This window comes from Gymnogyps californianus, chromosome Z (genome assembly GCF_018139145.2).
Source record: "Gymnogyps californianus isolate 813 chromosome Z, ASM1813914v2, whole genome shotgun sequence".
In the NCBI taxonomy this organism is placed as follows: Eukaryota; Metazoa; Chordata; class Aves; order Accipitriformes; family Cathartidae; genus Gymnogyps; species Gymnogyps californianus.
Genome location: NC_059500.1, coordinates 32,394,147 through 32,405,917, shown reverse-complemented (window position 1 = coordinate 32,405,917; position 11,771 = coordinate 32,394,147).

Genomic DNA, 11,771 nt, shown 5'->3' with positions numbered 1-11,771 from the left:
CAGGTGTCAAAGTGCCTGGTCAAGGTGAAGGTCCAACAACAACAGAGGGCCATCTCGGCCCCAGCCACACAGATGCATGGTTGCTGCTCACCAGAGTGGGTAGAAAAGCCTCCCTTTCCTCAGAAGTGTCATTTAACAGACCCCAGGGAGGTGGGCAGATCTGTTCCCCCTCAGAAAAAGGGTGTCCACTCACTAATTTTGCTTAAATTCTTTGACTATACTTGATTGCGGTTTTACTCATCTTAATAGTAAATCTGAATTTATGATACCCCACCAGCTTTAAAGATATGTCATGCAAAAAATAAAAAATTGTGTGACTTTCATGCACAAAGCTTTAACTTAAAGCAAATATTTAACTTAAAGCATTTTTCCTCTTGTTACAACTATATCTGCACTTACCAAGAGGACGGATTTAAATGTGAGTAGTTGTGGGACCAAGAGATAGATAGCTCCTTATGGTGGGTTGACCTTGGCTGGCTGCCAGGTGCCAACCGAGCCGCTCCATCTCTCTCCCTCCTCAACAGGACAGGGGAACAAAATACAACAAAAAGCTCGTGGGTCAAGATAAGGACAGGGAGATAGCTTACCACCTACTGTCATGGGCAAAACAGACTCAGCTTGGGGAAATTAATTGAATTTATTGCCAATTAAACAGAGTAGCATAATGATAAATAAGAACAAAACTAAAAACACCTTTCCCCCACCCCTCCCTTCTTCTCAGGCTCCACTTCATTCCCAATTTCTCTACCTCCTCCCCCCAAGCAGTGCAGGGGGACAGGGAATGGGGATTGTGGTCAGTTCATCACACATTGTCTCTGCCGCTCCTTCCTCCTCATGCTCTTCCCCTGCTCCAGCGTGGGGTCCCACCCATGGGAGACAGACATCCGTGAACTTCTCCAGTGTGGGTCCTTTCCACGGGGTGCAGTCCTTCAGGAACAAACTGCTCCAGCATAAGTCCCCCACGGGGTCATAGGTCCTGCCAGAAAACCTCCTCTCCATGGGCCTCAGTTCCTGCCAGGAGCCTGCTCCAGCATGGGCTCTCCATGGGCTGCAGATTCCTTCAGGGCGCATCCACCTGCTCTGGCATGGGGTCCTCCACAGGCTGCACGGGGACAACCTGTATCACCATGATCTTCACCACGGGCTGCAGGGAAATCTCTGCTCTGGTGCCTGGAGCACCTCCTCCCACTCCTTCTTCACTGACCTTGGTGTCTGCAGGGCTATTTCTCTCACATTTTCTCATTCCTCTCACAGCTGCTGTTGTGCAGCGTTTCTTACCATTTCTGAAATATGTTATCACAGAGGCACTACCAACGTTGCTGATGGGCTCAGCTTTGGCCAGCGGTGGGTCCATCTTGGAGCCAGATGGAGCTGGCTCTGTCCAACATGGGGACAGCTTCTGGTGTCTTCTCACAGAAGCCACACCTGTAGCCCTCCCCACTACCAAAACCTTGCCACATAAACCCAATACACTCCTAATCCCTGGAAACTGATTCATGTCTTTAATAACCATCAGCAAGAGTACCAGCAATCCTGATATCATCTAACCTGTAAAGTAACTAATTTGTGTCCTTACCAAGAGTTTGGACAATACAAAGCTGCTCAAAGGAAACAAATAGTTTGTGGAAGGAACATATTTCTCCTCTCTCCTGGACCTGAACATGTCTGGAAAGTCGTTGGAGAAAAATGGATCTTTTTACTCTATGACACAGCATGTCAGGTCTATATTCTTTGTTCAGGGGATGTTATTCTTGGCCTGGCATTTGTTGCCTGGTTCTGAGGTGGGTTTAATGTCCTTCTATGCAGAGGAGCAGATGTTCACTGCATTTTTCAGGGCTGAACCAGTTTTATGGTTAGCTTAGTTTGGAAGAATCCAGCTCCATGATGCAGACAGCCCCTTCAGGTTTTACGTTCTTATTCTAGTAAAAGAGAAGGGAAGGTCTTCAGGCTAAGCCATGGACAAGGACCCAACTTATCCAAATTTATTTTCTGGTTAGGATAGACTTCCCCAAGACAACATCATTTCCTCTACTTCCTATACCAGTTCTCCATCTAGCAAATGGAGATATTAAAAGCTCCTTCTGCTCCAACAGTAAGCCATGGCTTGTTTGTCCCTTACATGGTAAGATTTTTTGGTGACAGGTTTGTGCTCTGTTCATACTACAGCAAGCACTACAACAATACTTGGGTGACATGACTTCTTTATGCTGTTGTCATGTACAAAAAGATTAGTTTCTTGTTCCATTTTTTATTCCATCCTCTAACTATAAATTACTCTCTTTGAAAGAGCATTAGCGACAAAGGATACTAGCATGAAATACTAACAGGCTCTCGCTCAAATTATGACTACCATTAGTTGAAAGCAACATGAGGATTAAAATAATTGAAATACTTCATTAACAACAGAAGCCTTCTAGTGCTATGGATCCTCCATGAAGGGGACCTTGAAATGGTGATAGGAGACATTTATAAATAGTTTTAAGCCCTTGTCTGTCACTGGAATATAAACAGGAATTAAGGTTTAGGGATTTTGAATGCAAGTTTGTACAACTCTTCCTGCTTTGAGAGAACTCAAAGTCTAAATATTATAGATTTAGTGAATGTTATTCATGACACAGGAAAGTTAGTCAAGAGAGGACTATCACTACCTTTAAAAGAAAGAAATCCCAGCCTGAAATTGGACACGATCTGGACTAACTAAAGCTGTGCTGGAAACCTGCTGTTGAAGAAGCAAACAAGATTCCTCACTGCTCACAGACAGCTAAAGATGTCTGGAAAACTTTCTGCAGAACAAAGCAGTCCAGCAATGAAACAGCTGCACAGAGAGGTTATTTAGGAACCATCAATTTAGATGTTCAGATTAGAGATGGATCTGAGCCACGAAGTTTTGATCAGGATTCAGACATGCTGTAAGTTTTCAGTCTGACCTACCATGGGGACTGGGCAGTATTCAGCTCCTGACTTCTCCAAAGCTTATGCACAATTTGGATCTGAGAGGATAGCTTGTACCCAGCTCCAGCTCCAAGAGATCAGACGCCTCAGTGCTGAAAAGAAGTACTTGCATTGTACCTCACTTCATCATCTGCTTTGAGGTCTGTGAGGAAAAGCACTATGTCAGCACAGATGGTAGTTGCAGATAACCCCATGGACATTAAAAAAATTAGGAAGTGAGCTTATACCATGACTCTCTGGTTTTGCATTTTCCCTTTTCCATCATTACCTTTCAGATGACATTAGACATCTGGAAAATATAACCATAATGGCCAGGTTTGAGATACTTAAGTTACCTTGATAAAAAGGCAAACCACCGACATGAGCATAAGAACCAACCATGAAATGGAGTTCTTGGTATTTGCAGAAAGTATGACTAAAACACAGAATCAGTCAGTAAACTCTCATAAAGCAGAAACTCACCTGAGTGCTGGAGAACAGTTCATCTGTACTACACCCTTGCCGTTTCATTTACAGCCTTTGCTAGTGTTCATATCAGGACAGAGCTCTCTGAAATTGAATGTGAACATTTTAATTGAGAAATCTTGGAGGCTCATCTTATTCAAGGTTCCCCTTTTGCATGAAAATCAAAATGATCACCTCTTGCCTGAACAGATTAACCACCTGTAAGCACAGCACTTTTCCATTGCTGACTGATGATGGCACCTGATCATGCTTCTACTTGAATGCAGAGTGTGTAATCACAGAGTTTGCTCTCAAGGATGACACTGAGAAGGAGGTCTACTTTTTTTCCCAGGCAAAGACCAAAAGATCTGCAGCAGATGACTGAAGTCCTCTGCTCCAGGTGAATGGAGACTCCCCATGAAAAGCGACTCTTCCATGTCTGCAATCAGAAAGAAGTGCCAGGAGATCCTGTTGGCCACCAGCACACCTATAACACGAACTCCAATATTAAGTCCTGAACTCGCACCTCCTGCAACAGAAAGCATGATTTTCACATGTTTTCAAAACCACTCAGGTGCCAAAGGATGCCAACAGGCCCCTTGAGACTTCTAAAAATCCCACACTGCCATTATGGACGTTGAAAGGCGAGGAGGCTGCAAAGGAAGTGATGCATTGGCTTACTTTTGCCACCATGTGTGTAATCAGCATGCTGGTTTGGAGAGCCTTATCCCTTATTCCTCCTTTCCATCTCACTCTAAGGCTCTCCCAGACGGCACAGTGTCCCTGGGAACAGCTGACTCATTCAGCGACAACGCCCATTTGATAAAAATTAATGGGAAAAGAGCATCTCCTTGTCAGCTTTCCAGTTAAATTACATGGAAAGAAATCTAAGTTACAGTATGAATCCCTGCAGAATGAGGTCCTAATTGCTAAACATATACGTTAAATGGATTAAATAACAACATACATTTAATCTGATGATAAGAGTATAACTATACTTTTGTTGCTGCTGTTAGTTGAGTTAATTACATGGGATATGATATCTACATCCGGTCACCTGTCCTTCCTGCTTTTGGTGAATAAGACAGAAGACCAACCAGTTCCTCAAAGAAGGATCAGGCAAAAAAGCTTTTCTCTGTGACTGAGCCAAAAAAGCACACGTCCTGTTTTCACCTCCCCTCCAGAACAGATCATAAGGACCGATGAAGGCAAGCACAAAGATACTCTTTTCATCACCAGGTGGATTATGTCTGGTCCCAACCAAAACCTAGCAGACAACTCTGTTTTCTTGCCTTGCTGTACGCTCCTCCCTTCCAGGCAGGGACGCTGTCTGTATAGTCTCAGTCTTGCATGTACATGAGCCTGGGCTTCCTCTAGCACCAACAACCACGATAACGTTCTCAATCTCCTAAATACAATAGCCCAACTCCTACCAGCTCCAGCATGGCCACAGTTTGTCGTCTGGTTACTAGGAGCAATCCTGCAAAGGAAGGTGGAAAAGGCGATTACAGCAGCAGCTGAGGAAAGGGGGAAGCAAACCTCATTTTCTAACCTGTTTTCCAGGGGAGACTCCTACAGTAATAGCAAGAAATACCCTGTAGCTGCAGCAAGATGGCTCAAAGACCTTACTTCTTTCTGCAGGCAACATGCTTTTAGTGCTGTATATTTATTTACCTATGAGAAACCAAATTCTTTCTACTTCTGAACGACTATTTTTACTTAAATCATGTGGTTTCAACAATCACATACCTGAGGTCTTGAAGAGTCTAAGCAGAGGAAAACATTTTCTCTGGAAATAACACATCAAAGACTTATTATTGCTTTACGGACCTTGCCTTCTAATTATCTCCTGGTTCATACAGACCAAAACTACCACTCCTTTTACTGCAGCATCTCTGCTAGAAGTCTTCGGTGACTTCATTCTAATAATTCCACAAAGACTTGAAGCATCATTTGGCCCAGTAGCTTAATATGATTTCCTTCAGTTGCAGAGAAAAGTTAAAATTTCAGTCCAACATTTTCAACACAAGCTAAATTAATTTGAGGCATAGCTGGTAAACATATTTCTCTCTTTAAACACTACTGAGAGCACAACAGAACAGCTGCAAAGAGACACATTTCACTTAGATTTGGAAGTTATGCATGTACAGTTGGCTAGACTGAGCTAAGCTCTTCATTAATAGAAGTGTAAACTCAATAGAGAATTCAAGAATCAAGCTGAGGCATATTTGCTTTTACACCAACTATTCAAAGAGGCAAATTATCTGAGAAGAAGAGAAGCTTGTCTCTTCTCATTCCAGCAGCTGACTTCATTTTTTCCTAAGCATCCTAGCTGAAATGAATCAACTGGAATTCTTGACAGATTATTTTATGTACATGAAAAATGCATTTTATGAACAACGTAAGAATAACAGAGATCACACAACTAACTTTTAGGAAGCATTTCTTTTTGGGATAATAACAATTTTTTTTTTTAACACAACAATATTTTACCTGTCAGTTCTCATCAGAGAAACCAAGAGTTCAGTAAAATTTAAAGTGGAATCGGTAGCAAAAGTACAGTAACTTATATTACTATAACATAAAATGAATGTGAAAGAGGTAGGACTCCTTCTGCTTCTGTGCATAAAGCTATCGTCAAAACGGATTAAGATGAGACTTTCGTTAGGGACAGATTATTCCCTTCCTGCTCACCATGGGATTTCCTGCTTTTTCCTTCAGGAGTCAAAACACTGAACTAGACATGGAATAGACCTGATCTGATCAATTCCCACATTCTGCTAGAACAAAATAGATCTCAAATGCAGTAAAAGAAAAGCCAATAGTGCTACCTGACACTTAGGTGCACACTCCATCTGTTGCTACACAATGCAGTGCATTGCATGAGAAGTTATTTTATTTTGCTTATTTTTCACACTGTTTTCCTCATTTTTTTCCAAGTTGACAGAACTTTGTATTGGATTCCTCCAGTTGTAACAAGTGCGAATACTGGCTCAATCACAAAAGCAAAGCAAAAACAAAACCCCACCACACTGACACTATTTTGTTGGGTATTTCACTTGATTTGTAGCATATTGTGGGAGTGCTGGAGAAAAGGAATTGTAGGATTCAAGTCAGAACTAATTAAATAGTTTGGGCCAAGATGAAACACAGAAATACAGATCGATATCTTCTACATGATAGCCATTTTCTACATCTAAGAGCTGTTTGGTGCTGTCCGCTGCTAATGATGCATATAAACCCATAGAGAAAGTCTGATAAAATTTGCTTTGATCTTGCTAAGAGATCGTTGCCTTAGGTACATTATATGTCATTGAGCACACATTTAGATGGAAGGCATGCCTTTTGGTCAAAAATGATTGGACATAGGACAGACAGAAATGCTGGTCAGCGAAGAGTCTATGAGTCCGTGAGCATGTCCTTAAAGTAGTTCACACTTCAGCAAAAACATGGGCTTGCAAAAAGTCAGAGACAAGCTGGAGAAACTGAAGGTTTAGAGAACACTGAAGAAATAGGAAGATAAGAAATTGAAATAGGAAAATAAGAAATTGAAATAGGAAATGGGCCTGGGAGGGAGTTCTGGAGGTCTCTGGTCCACCCTCTTGCCAAAAGAGGGATTATTGCTGACACTAGACCAGGTCAGTCATGGCTTTGTCTGTATGACTCCAAAAAACCACCAACGGTGAAGATATCACATGCTCATGGGTTGATCTGCCCCAGTGCTGCACCGTGCTCCCAATAGAAAAGCTATGCTGTTGTCCTACCCAAATGTCTTCTCCCTTTATAGCCACACACGCATATGTCCTGCATGTCTGCTGAATCAGGCTTCCTTCTCTCCCTCTACCCTTGCAAAATATGCGCTGTCTTTCCATACACAGGTAAGTAACTGCAAATGCAGCAGGAAAGAAAATGCGTTCAGCTAGGCTCTCCAAACATCAGTTGATCCAAATAGGCATCAGCCTTCTTTACCAAGACTTTGGCCAGGATGCTTGCTCTTTGACTTAATGCCACCCAGCCCCACCTTTGGTTCACAGGGTGTTTGCACCCATCCATTTATCTGAGAACAGTTGGTATGTGACAGGTGAGAAGACAATAAAAAGTTTACAAGCTGCATCCTGGAAGGACCATAGCCTTCAGGACTAAACTTTGTACTCTAGACTGTTCAAACTGAAATCCCTGTTTCCAGCAGTCGTTGGGGGGGGGGGGGGCGTGGAATTAACCATGCTGCAAACAAAGAAAGGCTTCTTTAACATCTTAAGCCTATCTTGGGCTAAAACATTTCCTTTTCCAAAATCTTCTTACCCAGAATAATTTCCTATTCAGTAATCTTGCTGCTTTGGAGCCAGACAGCTGGCTTTCATGGTGGAAAAGTCCTGTGACCAGAAAAATATTGAAGAAAGACTTCAGGGTGGGGCAGAGTGGAGAAACTTGGGGCAGTTTTCATTGAAATGTACTGAACATCTGCAATTCTATTTAGATATTTTCTTGAAGCCAGGAGACGGACTTTTGCTGTTTAAGTTCACATGAAGTCTTCTGTGCGGCATCAGTTTCCAAGATAACTGGGCCACAAGTATCAACCTTTCACATAGTCCCTATCACTTTGCAAAGGGCCACTGGAAACCCTACAGTTATGGACCTATAATCCTTACCTACTGTGACCCTGCCAATCCTCAGTGTTGGTCCCTGAGACACAGGGTAACCTCAACTGCTCAGCTGTTCTCCAGGGAGCTTGCATGTTTGCAAGGGAGGGAGATAGCGGTCTCCCTTCCCATAGCAACTCCTGCAAAGCCTTTGCACTGGTGTGAATACGAAGGCAAGATCTTTGCATGGAGAGCATTCAGGCACTGTACCTCTAGACCAAAAGAAAATGCCAGCAGTCAGCTAGCAATAATGTGGCAAACATTTACCCAGACTTCTTAAGAAAAGGAAGGACAATGAGCCTGGGAATACAGTGTGTGCAGAACACCAGTTGTCCCACGGCACAAATGCTCTCTGTGAAGCCCAGAGCTCCCAGTTACGAGAAAGGGGATTGTCCGGCAAGGCAGAGAAGTAATGTGAGTAAAGGATCATGTTACTAACTATTTCCTTTGCCTCTTCCCTTCCACCCCCTTGTCATATTTCAGTTCAGCACAGGAATCTCAAAGCAGGTGATCCAGTCACGTTCAGCCAAAAACCTAAAACTGGGAAGATCGAGGCCTTCGTTTCAAACTCACACAATCCTGCCACTGAGGTGAATGGGATAATGCAACTGTAATACTCTAGAAATCATTCCAAGGTCTTTTCATTACATCAGTTATGTAATTCTTGTTAGTGACATACCACTGAGCAACCCTTTCTCTTTTTAAATTGGTGGAAGCGCAGGTTAGCTCTGGGCTAGAACATACCATGTGCAAATTATTTGTAGGTCTCCCTCATGAACAAATGTTTCCAGAGACCACTGAAAAAAGACAATGTCTAACAGCCTAAACTGCATCCTTTTCTTCTCTTTTTTTTCTCTGTAAACATAGGATAAGGAAATAAGTATTTTAACAGAGAAATATTTTGACTCCTAGGGATAAAGGTGGAAGCATGTAAAGCTATCAGGTGATCAAAGCTTTCATACTGTTTAACACCATACACTTTCAGTTGAGATCCGGTTCCAGTACAATCAAAAAGCTACTTAAACTGGAAACAGGATCTGATTAAAACACACCCAGAAAAAAACCTCTGACATCTTCTGAATGTGCATTTAAAAATCTATATTTAGCAAAGAAAGATTCAAAGACACCACCACAAGCATCATTTTAAGTTTTCAATGGAGAAAGACGAAAAAATAATGCCTCCTGCTCCATCTTACTGGGTGTATATTTGACTCCAGTTAAGCCCAGCCTCAATGCTGGACCCAGTAGGTCATCAGGTATTGGAGCATACAGTATCCCAACTCATGAAGAGACTGAGTTGATAATCCAAATACCAGCCTGTCTCCATCTATTTTGATCTTTCAAGACAGCCTGCAAAGTTCCTTCATTTCTATGTGTGGGTTCAGGAGGAGTCAGCAGACCTTGGCAGTGTGCCCTTGGCCTCTAATAGCTGTTGGGCTGGTGGATATTCCAGGCATTCTTTGGGGATGTGGTAGACCCTAGACCTGTGTGACCTAGGGGAAGTCACTCTCCCCTGCCTGTAAATCCAAAATTCCCTGTGAAATACAGGAAGAAAGGGTGCAGAGGGGAAAAAGGGTGCTTCGCTCCCTCCCAGAGCTGCCAATTGCAGAACCAGTCACTTGTACAGACCCATCATCAGAGTAGCCAATACAAAACTACACACACACACAAGCACACACTCTTAAAAAGTTTTTATTAATTTTCATTGTTTTTTTTTTTAAAAAAAACAAACCCGTCAGTGCAACAGTTCAGTATCCCCTTCCTATCCCCCATCAGTAAGCAGTAATTTTAAAATCAGGAAATACCGAGTGCTGAAGCCAATGGGTTAGCATTTTGCTATTATTTCCTTCTGTCAAACTCTGAAAAAGTCCTCTGTATAAATTAAACAATGAAAAAAATGTTATTTTCAATTCTATGTCATTACAGTCAACAGAATCATAATAATGCATCTAAAATGTGTGTCCACAATATATCAGGTATACATTTTTGGGAAAAGAAAAAAAGGAAAAAAAAAATATGACATTCTAGGCTTGTTAAAATGATAATGGTCCCATATTTTTTATTAACAGGTTAGCAAAACAAAATCCAATGGATTACAATATTTACATGTTATTTGAAAAATAAAGTAGTGATAAAAGCATGTCACAATCATTATTTCTTTTTTTTTTTTTTCTTTTTCATTTTTGGTAACCATTACAAACACCCAATCCAGGTATGGAACTGTTTAAATACATTTGAAATGAGGCCAATTAAAAAACAAATACAGACACAAAATGTGTATTTATACTTGTCCCTCCAATGTGTTTTTCCATGACATTCCCTCCCTACTTCAAAAAACAAAACAAAAACAAAACCCAACAAAAAAATCAAAAGAATTCCCCTAACACACAACTGATGAATCCCCAAAAGCAAAACACCATGCTTCTCAAGTAGCACTTATTCCACAAATGCAACATTTTTGCCATCAATTTTATGTGAAGCTCTCTAGGACACCGTTTCCTCAGCAGCTTCCTATTTTCCCCCCCTCCCCCTCCCGCAGATCCCCCCCCAAAACAAAAAAAACAAACAAAGACACATGCATTTCTAAAACTAGGTTTCAGTCAAGTACTTTCTACTTTTTGGAAAGAAACTCTTTTTTTTGTTCACAATCAGAACATACCATGGGCACCAGATCCTGTATTCGTTGCTCAGGCAAAATTCCTGTTGAGTTTGGTAGGCGTTCCACCCAGGAAGTAGTGCAGGATCAGCCACTTAGGTATGCAAGTTCCTATTCATTCTACGCTGCTCCCCTCATGCTAAAAGCTAAGGAGGAGGGGAAAAACTTAGCAACTCCATCTTGAATCGAGTAAAAGTAGTTCTCCAGGCTCAATGTCGTATGTAACTATTTCACCTCCACTTGCAAAAAGATGTGTTAACAGACACCCCTCCCTCCCACCACACCAAAACAAAAAGAAAACACGCACACCACAGACGGAAGAAAGAAAGGCAGCCAATCTTAACGAAAAGTTACTGGTGTGAGACTGATAGATGTTAGTATGACAAGCAACAGAATGGTTATGAGGACCTATGTGTTTGGCCCGCGAGCTGCATAGCTGTGCCGTAAGTTTGGTTCTTTAGTTTTAAAAAAAAAAAAAAAAAAGTTAAAACTTCTTTGTTATTTCCATATGTTTAAAATTAACAACAACAACAACAACAAAAAGTTCTATTCACAAGATCTAGTCTCCTTTCCCTGTCCCCCCCCTCAAAAAGAAATACTCATTTTACATGAGAAACGTAATTGTGCTGTATTTGTAACACCTCAGGCTGATAGAAAATAAACATGTGGCAAACAAAACCGCACAATCAGTCACATGAAATCTATCAAATCCTAAAATTATAACTGAATACTAACAAACAGCTTACCTGGAATAAAGGATGACAATTCACAAACAGTTATCTAGGAATTAAAGTCTCTCTCTCTTTTTTTTGTTTTTTTTTTTACTAAAATAATTAAAAAAATCACAGTATTTTAAGAAATAAAACCCACACTGGGATTTTAAGCACAATTTGTCTTCCTTTCTTTAAAACTTCTTTCCTTCCTCCATTCACCACCTTGCCCAGCAGTCTCTCTACATTTAACCACAACAACAACAGGTAGTACTGACAAATGCAGAGATCTCCCTTGGTTAATTCTGAGGTACTAGGAAACAGGTGACTGTTTTAAGCAAAGCAGTTTCTGTTTTGTTTTTGTTTTCC